Source organism: Sinocyclocheilus anshuiensis, unplaced genomic scaffold (genome assembly GCF_001515605.1).
Source record: "Sinocyclocheilus anshuiensis isolate Anshui unplaced genomic scaffold, SAMN03320099.WGS_v1.1 scaffold3228, whole genome shotgun sequence".
Classification (NCBI taxonomy): domain Eukaryota; kingdom Metazoa; phylum Chordata; class Actinopteri; order Cypriniformes; family Cyprinidae; genus Sinocyclocheilus; species Sinocyclocheilus anshuiensis.
The window spans coordinates 128,135-151,900 of NW_015552997.1; the positions used below are offsets into that span (position 1 = coordinate 128,135).

The 23,766-nt window shown below is 36.0% G+C and overlaps 1 long non-coding RNA gene across 1 annotated transcript in view; it reads left to right on the forward strand.

Annotated features, from left to right (window-relative positions):
* Nucleotides 1-15,121, forward strand: part of LOC107668181 (uncharacterized) — a 73,115-nt gene extending 57,994 nt beyond the window's left edge. The window contains exon 3 of the long non-coding RNA XR_001631865.1: nucleotides 15,019-15,121. This is a non-coding gene — a long non-coding RNA (uncharacterized LOC107668181). The remainder of the gene's footprint in view (nucleotides 1-15,018) is intronic.
* Nucleotides 15,122-23,766: the final 8,645 nt, after the last annotated feature.

Sequence of the window (23,766 nt, forward strand, 5' to 3'; positions counted from 1 at the left end):
GTGATCGTAATGACTTACCTTAAGCTGTTTACAGATTTTCAAGTATTGAATTTTGAGAATATTGAATTTTACATTTTCAACTTAATGTTGATTTATTTAATTTTTACATGTAAACAAACAAACAAACAGACAAAAAAGCCATGTCTTGGTATGTTTTGTCACAAAATATAATTTATAATTATGTAGCTGCCTTGTGGCATTATTTTCATGATAAAGCGTAAGATATACTGGAATGCAATAGTTTACATTTATTTATTTTTCTTTATTATTATTATTAGTAGTAGTAGTAGTAGTAGTTGTTGTTTGTTTAATTTGATCAATATTATTATTATTTTCTTTTGGGGTGCCCTGGAGCTGTTCTTGACTGGTTTAGTGAGCTTTCTCCCTGTAGGAGATTTTGATAACAGCAAGATGACATTGCAGGTTTGTAGATAGCATGTGTCTTATCTACTATTAACACATAACAGTTGATTCTTGCTTCAAGGATCCATGTTTTGCAACGTGTGACGTATTTCTCTCCCTCGCTCTCTTTCTTCCTCTTTATCTGAGTCAGTGGAGAGAATCTACCATCTAGCCTGAGATACAAATCCTTCTTGTCTGTATATAAATCTGGAGTGTGTGTCTGTGCGCACTTACTTACATCCTCACATACCTTGTCATATAGAAAATGCTGGCCTCGTTTCATGTGGAACAGCACTTTCTTTGTTGTGACAGGACCCTTTCTCAGTTTGTGCTTCTGTTTTGTATCACACACTTTATCCAGACCCACAAGGCTATGCACAAATCAATATTGGAGTCCCACCGGTGCTGACCAGCCACCCAGAAAAAGAAAAAAAAAAGCACATTCATACAGTGAGAATCACAGATAGCACACGGCTGCCTGTGGAACAGCAGTCAAAGTTGAGCAACCTCCTGCCTTCATTTCACAAGCACACAAAGACACACAAACACACAATCACACATACAGAGACACTCCAGTATACAGACACAAAAACACATCTGGGTCACGTTTCTGCCACACAACCTGAATAAAAACATAAAATACAGTCACACTCAGACACTTTTAGTAATCTTTCGGTTTAAACAACAAAATAACAAAAGTATTATATATATATATCATTTTATTATTATTTTTTTTTAACAATTATAAAACATTTATTTTGAACAATTAGAAAAATGTAAGAATAAGAAAAAACATGGCTGGGTAAAATAAAATAAAATAAAACGTAAAAGGAAATGTTAAATAAAACGTTGAATAAAAAAAACCGTAAAATTAAATTAAACAAACTGTAAAATAGAATAAAATAAACCGTAAAATAGAATCACAATCAGAATTTTTTTTTTTTTACTTTAAAGAACGAAATAATACAAGTTTTTTTTATTTTTTTTTTTTCAAGCAAATGTTATTTATTTATTTTTAAGAATTTATTTTTAAGAATATATTTTATAAAAATGCATGCAAAAATAGGCAAAAACATGTCTGGGTCACATTTCTCTCCTACAATCTGGAGAAAACAAACAAATATAAAATTCAGTCACAATCATACTCTTTTAATAATCTTTAAGTTTCAGTTCTCAACAGCTATTCTCATTATATTCTAATCGCTGATAAATATATTAATTAGTTTTTTCCCAAATTCTGTTTTTTTTTTTTTTATTCAAAACATGTGTTTAATTAATTGCAATCATAAAACGTACACAGTTTAACAACAATATATTCAAACTTTAACGAAAATGGCATTTTAGGGCCCTACACTCTTAAAAATAAAGGTGCTTCACGATGCCATAGAAGAACCTTTTTGTCTAAATGGTTCCATAAAGAACCTTTAACATCTGAAGAACCTTTCTGTTTCACAAAATGTTCTTTGTGGCGAAAGAAGGTTCTTCAGATTACAAAAAGGTAAGAAAGAGATGGTTCTTTAAAGAACCTTTGACTGAATGGTTCTTTGAGGAACCAAAAATGGTTCTTCTATGGCATCGCTTGAAGAACCTTTTGAAGCACCTTTATTTTTAAGAGTGTATGAAATTTATTCTGTTTTATTTATTGTTCTATTTCTCCCTAATTCTTCAGTTTTAGCTGTTCTGCATTCCATTTTAATGTTTTAATTACGTTTTATTAATCAAAAAGCATGTCTAATCAGCTGGAACCTTATTTGCAACTTTAAATAGCTTGTTGTAAGACTTTTTGTGAAATTATCTCTGTCATTGCGCCAGCAACTCAACAAAACACGCAAGACAGTCCGAGTGTTTACTCCCATGCCATTTTTTGTCCCATTTTTTTTCCCCCTCCCAACTTCCTAAGAGTGATTCCAAATCGGAAAATGATGTTGTTTAAACTTGCTTCACTTGTTTAGCTGTGTGATACATTTCATCGGCACTCACAGACTGTGAAAATGAATGTTATTCCAAGGAAAATGAGTTACACAGTTGTTATTCCACATAGCTGTGAGTAGCTGACAGTATTTAGTGTGGCTTGTTGCGTTGTTGATTGATTTCTTTAACCTTTTCAGAGGCTCGTTACAAGCGGCGTCTAATCGTATTCACCCTCGTAGACTTCGCTCACGATCGCAGTTCAGCATTCTAATCACATCTGCAGGCCATTGTTGATGACTCTCTTCAATCTGAGAATTACCGCAAAGCATCATTCATCATCATATTTTACAGTAGTTATGCTTATAGCACATCAATGCATGCTAGTTAGTAGTATTCTAAGGGCATGATTATTATTTTTTAAATGATTGATTGCATGCAATTAACAAAAGAGAGAATATTTTAAAGGAAATATTAGTGTTGCATTTTTCTTTTTTTTTTCTTTTGTCATTTGCTTGTAGTTTTTTTTCCCAGGTGCTGCATGCTGGAAAACATGTATGCCACACTATACAGTTTCCTTCAAAGTAGTCTCTGTGCCATGATTACCCGCTAAAAGAGTCTTAAATTCTCATCCTTCTCCTCTGTCCTCCATCTGTTTATCCTGTCGCAGCTCTTTGGGCTTATTGCTAGGTTGCTGTAATTACCTCCAATCTTTCCCCCGATGGGTAACTTAAGGCCTGCTGATGTTTGATGGAAGACTAATGGCAGGAAAGAGAAATGGAGGGAAGACAGGTGAAAGTAGGAGAGATTAGTATTTATGAAATTAGAAACACTTAGACCAGAACCAGACCAGAATGAGATGGTATGTAAATATGTTTTGGTTAAGCTCAGACACTTAAAATGTATTAATTAGAACAATTATTTATAACTGCAAGAGAAGAATGGAAAGAAAGAGTTAAAGTTGTGGATGAGGATTATTTTTCATTGAATTTCATTTTATTTTTTACAGTTTATTTTAAATGCATTTATTTATATTTTTATATTTCATTTATTTATTTTTATTCATTCATTCATGTATTCTTTCATTCATTCATTCATTCATTCATTCATTCATATATTGTACGGTATTTTTTTTTACTTATATTATCTTTTGAAATGTTGATATCCATAATTTGATTAACCATGATGGAATTAGACAAAGCAATGATAAAATAATACCACAAAAATAAACATATAAATCAAATAAAAAAAATAAAAATCAATTGCTAATACTTGCTCATGTTTGTGTTTTTAAAACAATACAATTAAAATAATACCCCCCAAAAAAAGTTTAAAATTTAATAAAAAAAAAATTAAAAATGACTTGTAATATTTAATAAAAAAAAATGGCCAGTGTGTTTTTTTTATTTTAGAGATTATACCCAGGGCATGAAAGAAAGAAAGAAAGAAAGAAAGAAAGAAAGAAAGAAAGAAAGAAAAAATATTTAAACTCTTACACCTATTTTTTGGATATTTTCTACTTCAGAATTTGACGATTCTTTGTAATTTGTGAAATTTACTAGCAATTTCTGTGTAAAATCACACAGAACAGCTTTTTTTGTGTATTTGTGACATTCTGCTAAAAAGGCACTAACTAAAATAATTTTCATGAAGAAACATGAATTTAATATTTTATCCAATATATTAAAACACATACTGCATAGTAGGAAATTATCTTGTACCGGTTTTTGTTTTTTTTGTCTTTTGCTTTTGCTTATGGTCATTTCTCATGGAGCTGCTGGATGTTTATCAGCCTCTTATCGCCTCTTGAAAAAAAGTCTGGCCATGGTTCCCAGAAATTGGAGCGTTGTAGTGCGTTCAATTTTACAACAAGTGTCCAAGCAATCCTTCCGAGTATCATGCGCGCTCTGATAAAACGCCGGCCGATCGGTGTCTGGGTTCTCACCATGCTGGAGGAACAGGGCCGATAGGAGCTCTCTCACTCTGATAATTAGCACTCGGCTCGTCCTCTCTACCACATTAGAGACGTGCCCCTGAGAGCAGCTAGTCCTTGTCACTCTCTCAGGGCTTAGTGATGATAATTATCACTTGTCCCAGGCAGGGCAGCTCTTCTTAATGTAGCTGTGGTCTTCACTGGTGCAGTGCTAACTAGGCCTGGTCTGCTCAGCCACCCAGCAAAATATAATTAGGCCGAATTCTCCTCCGAGTCGGAGACTTCCTGGTCTGTTGGTATGCGTTTGGCTCATTTTATCCCATTCTTCCCTTTGCGGCTTGTCAATCCATCCATTGCTCTATATCAGGCGGCAAGATTTTCTAAGATAATTAAAAGTCAGATGAATGTCCCAACTGAAATATAAAATGATCCGATTTACGTTATTATTGCATGTTCCTGATCTAATTATGAATGGTTTATTGTTACATGCTATTCCGAGGGGGAAAAAATGGAGTCAAAACTTGCTCCTCCATTGTTTTGGCCCAGCTGATATCACTATTAAATAATGCTAACCAGTAGCCCAAATATCCATTGAAAAATATATTTTGTTTGGCTTAATTCTGGTATATGACGTCCTCTTTCCATGATCTCATCATTTCCCTTGACCTGTGAATTTTGTCATTGATTGAATGATTCAGATTGAGTTTCTCCTAGAGAGCAATCTTTTTTGTTAATCATGATAATCTTCACAAATGAGACAGCTTTTATGGATTTTAAAGCCTAAATACAATCATCAGAAGTAGAAAGCTAAATGTAGTCTATAAATGAACTACACCATAAATTGCTACCAACAACTCTTTCGATTTTTATTCAAAATACATTTTGCCTAGAAGTTTGAGCATCTGTGCTTAGCTTTACCAAGATACCAAGTTTATCTGAACCTGAAATCAAAAGTCAGAGATCTTGTTTCGTCTGATTTGTGTCTGTTTCATTACCTGTAATGAATGTCAGGAGAAACATTTGAGATTGGTTGAGTAATGCAATCACATTAGCCGAAATTTATTGGCAAAAAAGCTTCATTAGTGTTTCAGTAGTGTATGATGTGTGAAGAACAGTTCAAACCAAGTTGTTTCTGTTAGTCATCGTGGTCAATACAAGTGGCCAACTTGATTTCGATGCGAAATGTGTTTAGAGAAGTCGTTTGTCTTCAAATGAAATTTCCAGTTGTGCAGATTCCTATTGAGATTACTCTAATCGACTGTGAAAATTAGTTGAACAATGATAAATGTGATTGAGAAATGCTATGAATGGGTCTTTTCTTCAGAGTTCCACCTTTTTTCAGCTCTTTTCTGTTTAAATAGCGATGTCAGACTCTTATTGGTTGATGTTCTTGATTGTCGTATGAGGCAGCCAATCATTAGCTATGTTTCCATCCAAAGGTGTGAATTTAACTCATGCGCAAAACTGGAATATCGCATAAAACATTTGCAAATAAAGCACCGTTTCCATCCAACGAGTCAAAGAGAACAAAAACGTCACTTCCTGATAAACTGGCACTAAATATCTCTAAGAAAACTAGGAGAAACCACTGAATATAATAATTTTCATATGTAATAAATTGCATGCGCTTCAGAGAGAGCAGACGTAACACAATAAATGCGGTCATTGCTTTTAGAGGTGGATGCCTGCTGTTTGGGAAAGCAGTCATGTAAGACAGTAATTATACAGAGATACTTTGATGACAGACTTTCCTCAGGCATTTCAGAACGACCAAAACAACATATAGATGCTGTGAACGAGATCGGTCCGCTGGTTAGTCAATTTATCCCGTCTCATAGCGCAAAGTCACATGACTTTTTCAATGCGCATGGTGGAATTTATTCGGTAAATGTGTTTCCATCATAGTTTATGTGCATTTTTTCTGATCGGATAAAAAGTTTATCCTACTCAGTTGTGCGCATAAGTTTTTTATGCGCATTTTTAGAATTCATGCGCATCTTGGCATTTCCATCCAGCGTTTTTTTATGCGATAATCCAAAATGCGCATAAAAATAGGTGAATGGAAACATAGCTATTGGCTAAGACAGCGAGGTTCTCAAGTAATGACTGTTGCCATTTACAAGCACATTCTCATTAGTCCTGAAGCTACAGACTCAATGTGATGTTGGTCTGGTTGAGATGCTCTCTCATTTTCAAACAAAGTAGCTTTCTTTATAAATATTTTAGCCTCGGTCACAATCAGATTCCTATTGATATTAGTCTGTTTCGACCATGAAAATTGGTAGATATGATCACACCTTTACAGTATAAAACATAACTCATGAAATGTCATGAGTGGCTCTTCTTATTAGCTATGCACCTCATTTATACTCATGATCCCAAATGCGTGGATTCCTATTGAATTTATTCTACTTCGACCCCCAAAATTGTCTGAACATTGGTAAATGGGATTGCACTTTTACTGTAATATCAGCAACAAGTGTTCTCATTTGCCATGTTGCCTTGTATTTTAAAGATCTTATTTAATTAGCAATGTCAGACTATTGTTTTTGATTGTCATGCGAGGCAGCCAATCATTGGCAAAGAAAGTGAAGTTCTCAAGAAACGATTGCTACATCTGTGTTCGTCTCCATTTACAAGCACATCCTTGTCAGTCCTGAGGCTACAGACTCAATGTGGTTTTTGTCTGCTCGAGATGCTCTCTCCTCCATGTTGGGAGTGGGACCCCCATAGTAAAGTCTATTGCTGTAGGCTGTTTGCGTTGCTTTACGCAAGACTGGGTAATGCCATATTGTCATTATGCTCAGTGCTTCCCAGCACGCACAAACACACCACATGTGCGTCATCGTACGTGTTCATGTACGCCAATCGCCATTATAACCCTCGACCCTGCAGAGATGTCTCAATCGCCTTCGCATGCATCCTGGCTCATTCAGAACAGCTGGAGAGACATAAATTAGTACTGTGAGCTGTTTGATTTGGCATTCGAGAGCTTGGAGGACGCACGGATCTCCTCCGCTGGGGTGTGATTCACTGTGGCAGGTATTTGCATGGCGATGATGCTCATCATTTATCCCTGTTGGGTGATGGGTAATGCATCTCACTGGCATCCCGTTGGCAATCTCCAGCTCCAACTGCGGTCATGTGTTTGGCCTCTACTCAAATGGTTATGTGTGTGTGGTGTTTCAAGGTGGTCCCACCAGGCATGTTCATCACCTTGAGGAGAGCAGAGGCATTTCTGCCCAGCGTTCGGTGCCTGTTGTTCTCTGGTGGATTTCCAAGAACCCGCAGCCAGGTTAATTCTGCTCGAGTGTCTCTCCAAGTCCTGGATGCACAGTGAGCTGGGCTGTCCTAGAATCACAGAGACACAAAAGCAATGAAACAAGATCCTCATGCATGCAACTCCAGCCTGGATACAGTTCACAAACACAAGAAGAGCATTGGGTTGAGGTCAAGAAGTTTGGTTTAATTACTTGGTCTAAAATTATTAGACCAATCGTGTTGCACTTGTGTCAGCAGCATTTGTTAGCATTGATGTTTACCTGTAATGAGTTTTTCTATTTTTATTCATGGTTTTGTCCCTCCAACACACTTCCGGACACTCTTTTGTGAAAAGACTTTAAGGGATGGTGCAAGTTGCTCGTAATTTAGGGGAGACAAGCAGTAATGAGAAATGCATTATGCCATAATAGGCATATAATTTTTTCATGATCAAAGGTTTTTATTGCTTTTCATGCGCAAAGCACTACAAAACTGTAAAGAATCTTCACTTAGAACGAATCACAGTGTAGGGGGCATCAGACACATCTAATACTAAGTAACATACAACATTTAATTAAATGCGTTCATGTAAAATGTACTACGAGTTTTATTTATCAAAGTGTCCTGGAAAAAAAAATGTATCATGGTTTCCAAAAAAATATTAAACAGCAAAACCATTTTCAAAGCATCAGATCATATGACACTGAAGACTGGAGTAATGTTGCTGAAAAGTCAACATTATTGTCAGATGTCAGATTTGCATCAAAGGAATAAATTACATTTTCAAATATATTCAATTAGAAAACGTTTTTTTTTAATTGTAATAATATTGCACAATATTACAGTTTTTACTGTATTTTTTATCAAATAAATGCAGCCTTGGTGAGCATAAGAGACAGAAAAAAAAAAACTTGCTTACACCAAACATTTGAATTTTGTGCATTTAAAGGCACAATATGTAAGTTTTCGCCACTATAGGTCAATCTAGGTCAATATAGGTCGCATTTTCAAAACAATAACAAAGGCGAAGCTTGATGACGCTATAAAGGAGGATGTTCACGGATGAGGTAATGAATACAATTTTTTATTACCTGTACCTTTCACAGCAAACAGCGAATAAATTATACAGAGAATGCAAACAAATAACATTTACATTGTCAAAGAACATTATGACTGACTTAATTCTAGCACGAGTTTAAGCACTCTCAAAAAACTCGCCTTAGAATCAGTAAAGCTGTCTATACACGGTTTTATGAATGCATCTCTTACAGCATACTACATCCAAAGACTATAGAATACCCAAGACGTGTCACTTGTATAGTTTTGAACGGGGAAAAATGCAACACTCAATATGGCCGCTCAATTGCAGGAAGCCCCGCCTTCTGAATGAAAGAGCCAATCGCTAATCGGTAAAGTCAGCTGACTTAATTACACTGCAGCTGCTGTTAGAAGTCCCGGTTGCTATAGAAATAGTCAGCGCTCTGAGAAGTGCACTCAGGACTGCGCATGCGCACTGGGTGATCTAGCCTGAAAAATAAGCTTTTTATAACGCTATTTGAGCAAAAGAAACAACATTTATTACACAGTTGTTGTCAGATTTAATTGGTGATTTCAAATATAAAATTTAATCGTAAGCTTAGTGAACAGTTTTGGAGAATTTGATGCTTCCCCATTCAAAGTGATAGGAGCTGCACTTGCATGCCCGAGATGCGTTTCAAAGATGGCCGCCGAGTGTTAAAGGGACTTTGGTACATCTTCACTTTGTTGTTTATGATGGGAGAATTTGCATCAGAGCTGAATTCAGTCAACAAGCGCGTGCACTGAACAAAAACTCATCTGAACGCCTCTGATTGGCCATTGCATTCATAAGCTCAGCAGACTCGTGTGTGATTGGTTATAATGCGCAACACTGTAAAAATGCGTAAAAAATCATGGCGCAACATAGATCAGATTTAAATGTAATGCTGCGTGCGGTCAAAAGTTTATATTTAATTTTCATTTTATTCGTGACAGCCGTAATGGATGTAGTTTAACTGTACAGCAGCATTTGTGTCCGTGTGTTGCCATAGTTTCTACAAGTGGAAATTGCGGATATTACAATGCGGATCTACAATGCGGATTTCACGTCATTGATAGGCGACAATGACCAGAGACGAGTCATTTTTTAAAATGGGAATTTCTCTGGATTTACAAATCCTTGGAATTTATGGCATAACTTAAATACACAGCTGCATTAAATATATATCACACTGTGCAAGTAGTTTTTGGATATTTCATTACAAAAATCTTACATATTGTGCCTTTAATGTGTAATATTTTAAGAAAGCTATAGATCTAATATGATTTCATGCATATGTTTTGTGTAAAGTTTAATCAACGTCAAAGTCACCTACCAATACCGATGTAAATGCGCCGTCATTAGCTTTGGATCTGTTAAATGCTTTCTTGTAAATATAATGCATGTGGGCTAGAAACTTCTGCGACAGGACATTGTGAACCTATTCGCCTCTGCTGAAAGAAAAACATTTTATGATGTAAAAGTTAAAACCATCATGTATTCTTGGAAAAGTTCTCAGATTCGTGATCTGTCAGTGGTTCTATTTCTGAATTCGTGACAGCAGCCCCTTAACCGGGCTCCCCTCTGAGATGCTGGCCATTAATGTGTAATGTGTGTGAGTTATGTTTGAAGCATGTCACTATAGACATCAGAGTGATGATTTCTGCTACTCATTAGTCAGTCCAAGCTAACACAGTATCAGTACTTGTCCTAAAGTGTGTCCGGTGCTGTGAGTGAGTGGATATAGTGGAATGGTTAGCTGAGATGGATATAGTGGAATACCCTAATACTGTGTGTGTGTGTGTGTGTGTGTGTGTGTGTGTGTCTGTCTGTCTGTCTTTATGTGTTTTCATCTGTTTTGAAGCGTGAAAGCTTTGGTTCACCATTAATTGTAAATGTATAGACAAGAATAATCAGTACATTATTAACATTTCTCTTTTTGTGTTCCACAGAGGAAAAATGCTCAATTTAAAAATATTTTAAAGCCACTGTCTGGCTGTCATTACATAAAGTAATTTAGTTATTGTTGTCTAATTTGTCTAATTTGTTCTCTGCAATATGCAATGTTAATCAAGAGGGTTTTTAAAATAAATTATTTAAATAGATTTAGGTCTATCATATCAAATTATTTGTAAGCAATCTTGCTTTAAAGTTTATTTGAAACTTATTTGAACTATTTATTTAAATAATAATAATTTTTACATTTTTAAATAAATACAAATATTATATATTTCTTATTTTTTTTACAAATGTTTTCGACATATATGAATATATATCAAACTTTACTATAAATCAATCTTTGATATGAAATATGTATCAATCCTTATATTTATTGTTTTAAATAACATTCAGAAATAGTCATTGCAGCATCAAGCATAATTTCTCCTGTTTTTTGTTTTAAGTTTTGGGAATTGTGTGTATCGTGAGCAAGCAGGCGTTGAGCTTCAGGCCAACCGGGGTTCGAAAACAGTGTGAAATTAGGCGTGACCGAACTAGTTATTTCCTTTATTTCTTTAGTACTGTATCTGCCAAAGCCTTGATGGACAGCTCACACTCATAAACCAATAGTGTCTGCTGGGTATCAGCATTTGAGCCTTGTGATTCAGCCCAGGTAAGCAGAGGAAGCTCTGCACTTGTGTACTTTTTTTTCATTAACTTTGATATGTATCTGTCTGTCACACACACACTTTCTCCTTCTTCCCAGGTCTCTTGTTCGCCCTCACCAGGCACAAACACACACTGTTTTGAGAGTTTTATTGTTTAAGTTTGCCCATGACCTGAGGGAAACTGAAAGAGTAGCTTCCTGTCACTCAAAAAATAAGCAACAAGTAATAAAGCAACTAAAAAAAAAAGAAAGAGAATGTTTCACACCGCTGGCGAGTCCATCCTCCATGGGATGAATGACCTTCTGTCCCTGTACATCACCTAGGTCATCACTCACAACCAAACAGCTCTCTGCCATTGGCTGAACTACAAACTCGTATAGGTGTCGAGGAATGAAGACAAAGTGCTCTTAATGAAAGTGTGCAGGAACGGGATTTATTTATCGGTGGTCTGGTAGCCTAGCGGTTAAAGATCAGACATGGGAACTGAAAGTCATCCATGAACTATCAATTATTACCGACCTGTGTAGAACAGGTCACTGAGAGACTGTCTATGTAAATAGATATATTTCCAAAAAATATTTAAAAAATAATAAAAATGACAAGCATATAACAAAATTACAAATATTTTAATTAGTATAGTAATTAATACATACCGTAATAGTAATTCGTTTTTGCATTACTTTAACCCATGAAAATAAGTTGAGCAGTTTCAACCCTTTTTGATTTCAGTTGACTTGATTGTGTGTACTGAATGTGTATAGATATAGATATATAATATATCTATCTATCTATCTATCTACCTATATATATATATATATATATATATTATACACACTTGAAAAATTTTAAGGCAGCAACTGAACTTAAGTTTTTAATTTGAAATAGATGGAAATGTTTAACTGTGTATAATAATACAATAACACTGGCGACGTCAAACCTGATGTGACATCTTTACATGTGAATTTGAATTGAATAATATTTAAGAGCTGTGGCAAAAGGCAAACTTGGAATATAGTGACGTATAGCCATATGGACTTTTTTATTTATTTATTTATTTCACTTAACTGTCTCTATTATAATGAACACTATGTATATTCTGCAATATATGCTGTCCTCCACTGAAGAAAGAAAATCGTACAGATTTTGAATGACAAGATGCCATGTACTCAATTTGTGCATCATTAAAGCTGCGTAATGAAGTCCATTAGCTGCTGTCAGTTGACAAAAAAAGACTATTGTAATTAACAAAGGGGTTTGTTAGAGAACAAGCCAGTTTGTTGAAATCCTTGGGTCAGAGGTTGTTGTAGGGACTCTATAAAGGAGTTTCTCGTCATGTTGTTGTGAAAGTGGCACCTGAGTCAGTCTTCCATGTTCGTCTTTAAGGTCAAAGTCCAGGTCGAGGTCATTGTGAAGACTTTTATTGCTGCTGAGGTTGATTAGCTCCGACAGGCTTTTTCCATGACTACTACTTACCTCTATATCACAGCCACGTGGGTTTATTTTGGTGCCGTTCGTGACCCTATGATGTCAAACACGTGAGTGCTGAATCCGTGCTGAAGATAAAGGCTCTCTACCAGCTGAATCAAGCTAACGTTTTAAGGCTTTCCTTGTCCATTGTCTCGTTTTCTGTGCTCAATGTTGATTTGAGCTAGAACATGCTATATTATATCACTAAAAAGAAGCAGATATATCTATGACTTTCTGAAATGCTGTTCTGAGTACTTTTATAGACGCGTCATGCACAGAATTGCATTAAAACCACAATCACACAGTGCGAGTGTTGATTTATTTTGATTCTCAGCTGCATATCTAGGACATGTTCCATAAATGAGGATTTGGATGCATGTTCCAGCATGTTCCCTGCTGTGCACAACCTCATCTCATCCATATTTTGCCACACATCTGGAACTGTGCACAAGGGTTAGGGGATGGAAGATATTGAAATGCAAAATGCAAGTTGGTATCTTTGTGAGAGCGGATGAGATCAGAGTCAAATGAGGGCACAAGAGTGAATGAGGTGTATTGATTATGACTGATTGTCACATGTCCGTTAAACCATCATGAAGGCTCTTGCTGGGGTAGACATTGAGTTTTATACTGTTAAACAAATCAGAGACAAACCGACACAACCGAGTATATGGGTGTTTCTGCCAGTATGGGCACTTTTAGGGACTTTTAACTTTTAGGGAAATTAAACTCCCTTAAAATACACTATGAAATTCCCTTAAAATACACTTTAAAAATGAGTATAGTTCATCCAAAAAAATACATCATAGAGATCTTTTTATTTCCATTTCAACTCAAATCACCAATTGTTCTGTGGTGTGAATGACGTTTTAAACATTTACGCAATAATGACTCCTTTGTTTAAGGCTATTTACATAGCATTTTATGTATCTTACATACACAAATGAAATAATATTTCACTTTTTTCCCATACTTTGCATGATTTCTAATCAAGCTGAAATTTTGACAAAATAAAAATATTCTTAGATGTGATAGCTGATATTTTTGTTGGTTGTGGTGGTAATTACATTTAAAACTGTATTTTGATTGAAATATTTATTTAGATTGAAACAGTTTTTACAGTAAATATCAGAGTGGTATATATTTTTTCCATTCTTAATTTTAACCATAATATTAAAAAATAAAATAAAATTCATATTTTAAGATTGAAAGTGTGGGTCTGGAATAAAGATATAACAATAAAAATCAAACATTGAGAAAAATAAATATACATAATTGTTTTATTTGAAAAATTCAGTGTTTTAATATAACCTTAACTTAAAAAAAAAATGCTGTTGTTGAAGGAACACACTTTTTGTAGCAAATTGAATTAACCAGGTAACCCATTGAATTTATAGTCCTAAACAGGGCTAGAAGTCTGGGTCTGTCTCCTGAACAAATCTTTTTGTCTGTTTCTCTAAATTTCTTTATTAACTAATCATGTCATTCCCTCACTGTTATTGGGCTCATTATATAGGTCTGGTAAGGCAGAGCTGTAATTTCACAGCTGAGAGAACGAGGTTACAGAAGCTCCTGTCATTAGTTCAATACAATATGTGAAGCATGACTCTCTTCACTGTGTGTTTTGGTCTGGACATTTAACAACAACAAGACTCAGAAGAGTAGTTTTCAGGTGTCTCATTTCAGGATCTGAATTTCCAATTCAAACAAACTAAAACATTTCACAATCCTAGTAGAAATAGATCACAAATAGCCTTGTGTCAGCTTGTAAACCAATACATTTTGGCTGTGTCCTGTATTGAGTAATTGGCCTGTTTCTTCTGAACTCCATGTCCAATCATCATGAACCTTACTATGCATTAACAAAAAGACAATTCAAAGAGACGCACCAAATGTTATTGAATTCCCTCCAAAGGGGGCGCAATAACCAAACCATCCTCAGCTATTTAAAGTGACGTGACATGTGGCCAAGTATGGTGACCCATACTCGGAATTAGTGCTCTGCATTTATCCCATCCAAAGTGCACACACAGCGCTGTACATTCACTCCCCCCACCTACAATCCCTGCCGGTACTAGACTCGAACCCACAACCTTTGGGTTACGAGTCCGAATCTCTAACCATTAGGCCACGACTTTCCCCTTTGACTAAGGAAGTTAAAATTCACCTGTACTGAGAAAACCTTGGCCATTTTGTCTCTTTGATTTTTGGTGTTTGTGACTATATTTATCACTTTTGTCTCTTTGTTATGTTATAGCAATCTGGAGGAATTGTTGATGCCTCTTGTGCCTTTCTCGCTGTGATCTGTGGACTAATTTACAGCCGTCTGATTGAATGTCGCTTCCATGTTTCTCAATGTATATATTTTTATTTCCAACCCACAGGCAATCAAATCACTCTCGCCATCGGGTTGTCTTTCCTTTACAAGCCTGAACAGAGCCCAACCCAAGGACAGACGGACAGGCACGTAAACACGCTCTGATTTTTGCGAGACAAGGTGAGCAAGTTCATTTATAAAAGAGCGAACACAAAACAAACCGCAAAGCACTCAAGGGTTCCAGAAAACAAAGGCCAGGCATGTCAATCAGGCATTTGTTACCCAGCTTGTGCAATATTTCTCTAAAAATACAAGATTTAGCCCGGTGAAGTGTGGATTCATATCTTATTTTTTGTATTGGTGGTGGTGTTGTTGTTGATGTTGTTTTTCAATCTAGTTTACATAATGGTCTTGCTGGAGGAGGGAAAAAAATCAGTAGACATGAATGACAAAAACACTTTAGGGGCAGAAATTGAGAATTTTCAGCTGATTTGCACACTCAGAAAAGCATTTGTATTCAGCTGGAAAAGACATCTTGACTCGTCATAAATATTAAACACTCTCAATTGGCGAATGCTGATAGATTCTCCCGCTCATCATTACCTGTATTACATAAACCTCACTCAGCCAAACAATTTGAATTATAAGTATGATGAGGCCGAATAGACCATCTAATTGGACTACTTTGGAACCAAATCCAGCTCTTAACGTGGGATTCCGAGAGTATCTGCATAAATTAAGGATAAGCTCTGGACACAGACCCTTATCTACTTAATTCTGAGGGATAACCTGAATTTATAATTATTCTGACTCAAGGGCCAATAAGTTGAGCGAGCGAGACTGTTGATGATGGCGAGAGAGAGAGAGAGCGAGGGCTGCTGCGGAGAGCTGTTTTAATCTCACGGCTCCTTGGCCAAAGGTAGAGAGATCAGCACAACCAGTGTTTTCTCGGTGCGCACTACAACGTCAGACAGGGAAATAGATGTGAAAGTGCAAAGAGAGACGTAAACAGTTAGGATGGGTCGGAGCCGCTGAGCTGACATCAGGTTTTGCTTCAATAAATGCACTTTGTTTCTTTATTACGCAATTTTATCCATCAGGATTTAATCGGATGGCGTAAAGTACATTTAAATAATACACTATGAAGGCTGTGTAGTTTTCAAAGTGCTGCTAAAATATCACATCCATAGCTTTGATGTTACAAATTATGGGTCTCACCAAAAGCTATTTAACACTCACTGCAAAGCAGCAACCCTGTGAGACAAATATACAGCTAGAGGAGGAAAGAAAAAAAAACACTTTGTAAAAGACCTAGAGCTCTGCTTTTAAACAATTCCTTGTGCAGTCAGTCTGTTTATGTGAGATGATCTATTAGTTTATATATATGAATGTGTGGCACTTTTAATAGATTTTAGAGCTTTTTCCAGGTTGAAATCACCATTGATTTCCAACAAAATTGGCTGTGTGTAATTGTTTTGTGAGCATACAAAAGCATTGTGAATTGCAGTGAGCATTTGTGACAGAAACTGTGAAATCTCTTATGTTATATGACCTATTTGTTTGTGAAAAACACTTCTTTTTCTAGATGCAGACACGTATATAGACATATAAATGTGTTGCAAATGTTTTCTGACTGTGTGTATTTGTTTTGAGAGCATACAAAATGGTATATAAACATTATAAGCACTTTTTGCATGCATTTGTGAATTGCTGTGAGTATTTGTGAGAAAAACTTAAATCTGTTTACATGATATGACTTATTAGTTTGTGAAACACTCATTTTTTTAGATATACATGTGTTGCCCAAGGTGGAGTTTAGTATTAGCATGTCTAATTTAAAATCTTAAGGGTAAAGCTGTTGATTTATAGATTTTATGGCTTTTTTTCAGGTTGAAATCACAAGTGAGAAACAGCCTCAAAAGTCATAAAAACTGCAAATGTGCATTCACACGTATTTTCTGTTTTCCTCCTTTCACACATACATCTTCAATGCAGAGTACAATGCAAACAGCTCAGCGTTTATTTGTGCATTGAATTACAGAAATAAAATGGCCTGTGTGTATTTGTTTTGTGAGCATACAAAATGGTGTATATATTTCAGCATTTTGTTGCATGTATTTGTGAATTGCAGCGAGCATTTGTGAGAGAAACTGTTAAATCCATTAATGCGAAATAAAACGAGAGCACAGACAGTAGTTTTATTCTCTCCCCTCACCGCAGTGTGCCTTAACTACTTTTTTGTGCATTTTCTAAAACAGTGGTACGAACTGACCTTTGTTGAAATGAGGGGTTTCATAACACTTTAAGAGAGAGAATTAACCATTGCCCATAAAATGGTGCCGTGACCCGGACAGCACAGCTCATCTGCATTGCATGAAAACAGACGCACAGAAAAAGCACATTAAGACCGATATAAAGGCATGTAATAGGAAAAGAAAGTGAGGAGAGCCACATAAGACTGTTAAAACATTAACAACCCCCTGGAATCAAAGTCACCTTAGTAAAAGTGTTCTAGTCTGGCTGGGCTACATCAGCGGAATGCATAAACACGCAGGAGGACAGAGAGAGACGGAGAGAGACTGAGTATTTATTACGAAAATAAATCATTTTAATACTTAGGCCACACACTGCCTGAGACTTCTTTATTAACTAATCATGTCATTCCCTCACTGTTATTGGGCTCATTATATAGGTCTGGTAAGGCAGAGCTGTAATTTCACAGCTGAGAGAACGAGGTTACAGAAGCTCCTGTCATTAGTTCAATACAATATGTGAAGCATGACTCTCTTCACTGTGTGTTTTGGTCTGGACATTTAACAACAACAAGACTCAGAAGAGTAGTTTTCAGGTGTCTCATTTCAGGATCTGAATTTCCAATTCAAACAAACTAAAACATTTCACAATCCTAGTAGAAATAGATCACAAATAGCCTTGTGTCAGCTTGTAAACCAATACATTTTGGCTGTGTCCTGTATTGAGTAATTGGCCTGTTTCTTCTGAACTCCATGTCCAATCATCATGAACCTTACTATGCATTAACAAAAAGACAATTCAAAGAGACGCACCAAATGTTATTGAATTCCCTCCAAAGGGGGCGCAATAACCAAACCATCCTCAGCTATTTAAAGTGACGTGACATGTGGCCAAGTATGGTGACCCATACTCGGAATTAGTGCTCTGCATTTATCCCATCCAAAGTGCACACACAGCGCTGTACATTCACTCCCCCCACCTACAATCCCTGCCGGTACTAGACTCGAACCCACAACCTTTGGGTTACGAGTCCGAATCTCTAACCATTAGGCCACGACTTTCCCCTTTGACTAAGGAAGTTAAAATTCACCTGTACTGAGAAAACCTTGGCCATTTTGTCTCTTTGATTTTTGGTGTTTGTGACTATATTTATCACTTTTGTCTCTTTGTTATGTTATAGCAATCTGGAGGAATTGTTGATGCCTCTTGTGCCTTTCTCGCTGTGATCTGTGGACTAATTTACAGCCGTCTGATTGAATGTCGCTTCCATGTTTCTCAATGTATATATTTTTATTTCCAACCCACAGGCAATCAAATCACTCTCGCCATCGGGTTGTCTTTCCTTTACAAGCCTGAACAGAGCCCAACCCAAGGACAGACGGACAGGCACGTAAACACGCTCTGATTTTTGCGAGACAAGGTGAGCAAGTTCATTTATAAAAGAGCGAACACAAAACAAACCGCAAAGCACTCAAGGGTTCCAGAAAACAAAGGCCAGGCATGTCAATCAGGCATTTGTTACCCAGCTTGTGCAATATTTCTCTAAAAATACAAGATTTAGCCCGGTGAAGTGTGGATTCATATCTTATTTTTTGTATTGGTGGTGGTGTTGTTGTTGATGTTGTTTTTCAATCTAGTTTACATAATGGTCTTGCTGGAGGAGGGAAAAAAATCAGTAGACATGAATGACAAAAACACTTTAGGGGCAGAAATTGAGAATTTTCAGCTGATTTGCACACTCAGAAAAGCATTTGTATTCAGCTGGAAAAGACATCTTGACTCGTCATAAATATTAAACACTCTCAATTGGCGAATGCTGATAGATTCTCCCGCTCATCATTACCTGTATTACATAAACCTCACTCAGCCAAACAATTTGAATTATAAGTATGATGAGGCCGAATAGACCATCTAATTGGACTACTTTGGAACCAAATCCAGCTCTTAACGTGGGATTCCGAGAGTATCTGCATAAATTAAGGATAAGCTCTGGACACAGACCCTTATCTACTTAATTCTGAGGGATAACCTGAATTTATAATTATTCTGACTCAAGGGCCAATAAGTTGAGCGAGCGAGACTGTTGATGATGGCGAGAGAGAGAGAGAGCGAGGGCTGCTGCGGAGAGCTGTTTTAATCTCACGGCTCCTTGGCCAAAGGTAGAGAGATCAGCACAACCAGTGTTTTCTCGGTGCGCACTACAACGTCAGACAGGGAAATAGATGTGAAAGTGCAAAGAGAGACGTAAACAGTTAGGATGGGTCGGAGCCGCTGAGCTGACATCAGGTTTTGCTTCAATAAATGCACTTTGTTTCTTTATTACGCAATTTTATCCATCAGGATTTAATCGGATGGCGTAAAGTACATTTAAATAATACACTATGAAGGCTGTGTAGTTTTCAAAGTGCTGCTAAAATATCACATCCATAGCTTTGATGTTACAAATTATGGGTCTCACCAAAAGCTATTTAACACTCACTGCAAAGCAGCAACCCTGTGAGACAAATATACAGCTAGAGGAGGAAAGAAAAAAAAACACTTTGTAAAAGACCTAGAGCTCTGCTTTTAAACAATTCCTTGTGCAGTCAGTCTGTTTATGTGAGATGATCTATTAGTTTATATATATGAATGTGTGGCACTTTTAATAGATTTTAGAGCTTTTTCCAGGTTGAAATCACCATTGATTTCCAACAAAATTGGCTGTGTGTAATTGTTTTGTGAGCATACAAAAGCATTGTGAATTGCAGTGAGCATTTGTGACAGAAACTGTGAAATCTCTTATGTTATATGACCTATTTGTTTGTGAAAAACACTTCTTTTTCTAGATGCAGACACGTATATAGACATATAAATGTGTTGCAAATGTTTTCTGACTGTGTGTATTTGTTTTGAGAGCATACAAAATGGTATATAAACATTATAAGCACTTTTTGCATGCATTTGTGAATTGCTGTGAGTATTTGTGAGAAAAACTTAAATCTGTTTACATGATATGACTTATTAGTTTGTGAAACACTCATTTTTTTAGATATACATGTGTTGCCCAAGGTGGAGTTTAGTATTAGCATGTCTAATTTAAAATCTTAAGGGTAAAGCTGTTGATTTATAGATTTTATGGCTTTTTTTCAGGTTGAAATCACAAGTGAGAAACAGCCTCAAAAGTCATAAAAACTGCAAATGTGCATTCACACGTATTTTCTGTTTTCCTCCTTTCACACATACATCTTCAATGCAGAGTACAATGCAAACAGCTCAGCGTTTATTTGTGCATTGAATTACAGAAATAAAATGGCCTGTGTGTATTTGTTTTGTGAGCATACAAAATGGTGTATATATTTCAGCATTTTGTTGCATGTATTTGTGAATTGCAGCGAGCATTTGTGAGAGAAACTGTTAAATCCATTAATGCGAAATAAAACGAGAGCACAGACAGTAGTTTTATTCTCTCCCCTCACCGCAGTGTGCCTTAACTACTTTTTTGTGCATTTTCTAAAACAGTGGTACGAACTGACCTTTGTTGAAATGAGGGGTTTCATAACACTTTAAGAGAGAGAATTAACCATTGCCCATAAAATGGTGCCGTGACCCGGACAGCACAGCTCATCTGCATTGCATGAAAACAGACGCACAGAAAAAGCACATTAAGACCGATATAAAGGCATGTAATAGGAAAAGAAAGTGAGGAGAGCCACATAAGACTGTTAAAACATTAACAACCCCCTGGAATCAAAGTCACCTTAGTAAAAGTGTTTTAGTCTGGCTGGGCTACATCAGCGGAATGCATAAACACGCAGGAGGACAGAGAGAGACGGAGAGAGACTGAGTATTTATTACGAAAATAAATCATTTTAATACTTAGGCCACACACTGCCTGAGACTCTGGGTAATGAGTCCTGAGCCGTGAATGAGAAAGAGAGAGCGATCCAGCGGCTAATTCTCTATTTAAAGCCGAGGCTCGGAGCCGTGTGAAGTGGAGCTCTAATGAAGGTGGATTGTGAAGGGGCTTTGTCTCGGTTCAGACCGGAGTGAAAAATGCTGCTTGTTTGTGTGACCATCGAGAGTGCCGAGTCTGTTCGCAAAACAACTGCTGTCGCGTCTGAATGCATGATGTGTTTGGATGAATTTCACATAACCTGTTTATATTTACACTGTATATTTCACTATGAAATCAAAAGACAAAAAGTGGAAATTGTGTTATGGACATTTTTTTCACCCAGTAAAATTTCACCCCCAAATGATTAGTTTAACCCAATATCCATAGTAAAAAACAAACAAACAATTAATGAATGTGAAAAAGAAAACCTTCTAAAGAATTGTTACGTCATGCTAGTATTTGTTGTACATTTGTTGTTGTATTAATGTGTTGTTTTTATGCTAATGCATGGCGTTAAGTAAAAACAAATATTTTTACAGTAATTTTTATTGTATACAATTATGCAAATTATCACCACTGAGAATAATGAGAATAAAGTAAAACATCCAATTCATAGTAATAATAGGAATTTTGGAATGAAATGTGCTTGAGGGTAATTTAAAAAAAAAACTAATTTCAACACAATCTCAAATAAATAAGAATTCACGAATCATGCTAGTATTTGTTGTACAGTGTTTAATTTATGGCAGAAAAAAAAGTTTTGTATTTTTGTGTTTAGATGTTTTTATTTACCTCATTTAAAAAAAAAAAATTATTATATGAAAGAATGCAAATCGTCACTAAGAGTAATGAAAATAAAGTAAAACATCCAAAGCATTACGTTAATAAGTATTTTGGACGGAAATGTGCTTTAAAGTAATACAAACCATGAAAATAATGTCACAATGCAAAAAAATCTTAAGTTTTTACAAAAACAGCCTTCAGTTTCTTCACTGAAAAAAAATTGCTAGTACATTTTACAAATAATTACAAATCAACAAGAAACAGATTGAATTAAATGTGAAATTGTGATGTAGAAAGACTGAAACAGTATTTTGTAAACTGTGCTCTAATTACGCCAAAAATTATTTGCATTATAGGTTTACATTCTTACAGATAATGATAGTCAATATTTTTGGCTGTTTTTCATTTATGACTTTTTGTCACATTGTACCAATACTGCTAATATGCCGGTTACATTAGGGAAATGGCATTCAAAATGTGCTCAAAATGATGGGACTACATTGCTGTTGTCGATACATACTGTATTTCTCTGCCCTTCAGGCACTTGATAACATCTTAGGAGAACTGAGGCTTTACTGGATCCTCAGAAACGAGGCTAAAAGCCTCAGAGAGCCGCGACCCTGTTTCTCTGTGCAGCCAGAACCAAGCGTGCGTTTCTGCTGAGTTCAGAGCCGCAGTTCTCCGGGAGAGTGGCAAACACATCAGGGAATAGTAGATGGCTTGTGTAGCTGACAGTTTCTCGAAGGAAGCCTTTGAAGTCTCTCATTTGTATGTCAAAGAGCACAGCGCTCAATTGTTTCTAGTTTTGGCAATGCCTTCTCCTCCTCCTGACTTTAGAAATCGTTTCTGATTTCCAACAAAAATTATTTAAAGGGTCGACAAGATTTACTTTTTTGTTCTCGCACGTTACCAGGCCCGCTGAGCGTTTTCATCTTCACTGTCTTGTTAACGTCAATGTTTTACTTTCTGTAAAGTTTGTGTACAGTGCTTTGTATCTGAATTACATAGACTGTACTTTTATAAGTGATACAGGGTTTTGAAAGGAAACTCAACGTACATTTACTGATGACCTATATTACTTGGTGTAAGAATAGAGCACAACAGGCACAGAAGTAAAATTGCCATTCATTTTCTCCATAGGGACAATGATTTTTAGCGATAACTTTAAAGACAGACCTACTCTAAGCTCTGAGGTTGTTAATCGATGGTATATGCTTTTGTTGCCATTGGTTTACATTATTTGAACTTATGTTTTACGTTTAACAGTTACTGTTTTTAAATCAATTATGTTGTTTTCGTTTCGATTAGGTCTTTCCCTCATTCAAGCCGTTAAATGCACAATCTTGCATCTATGACTTTTTGTCCGATTTTAAAATATGTTTTGTTTCAAATTAAAGTTTGTAATGTTCTGATACACTTCGTAGCTTCATGGCTTATAACACTTTTTAAAAAAGACTTTTTAAAAATCCCTATGGAAAAAATACATTGAAAAAAAAAACATACTTCCGCTGAAAAAGTGGGTGGACACTAATGCACTCTGTTGTTTATTTCCATTATTATTGACAATAAATATAACTATGTATTATATTTACAGTGAATACAGTGAATTTTAAGGGTGATTTAGGTTTTATTTTAGCTGTTTTGCTTTAATAAACCTTCAAAACTACGTTTAAAAAAAGGTGAACCATAGATATGTGAAAAGCTTCTGATGAATTAAACATGCCAAGCCTCGAAGCCTGTCTCTAATGGTGACCACCTTTGAAGACCTCCGCATTTGCATAATGACAATTTTGGATTGCTATTTATCTATTAATTTATTTTATATTTGCACATTTAAACCTCGTTAATGCATCCCATCACTTACGGCAGATTGAAATGTAACTATAATTTGATTTCAGTTCAACT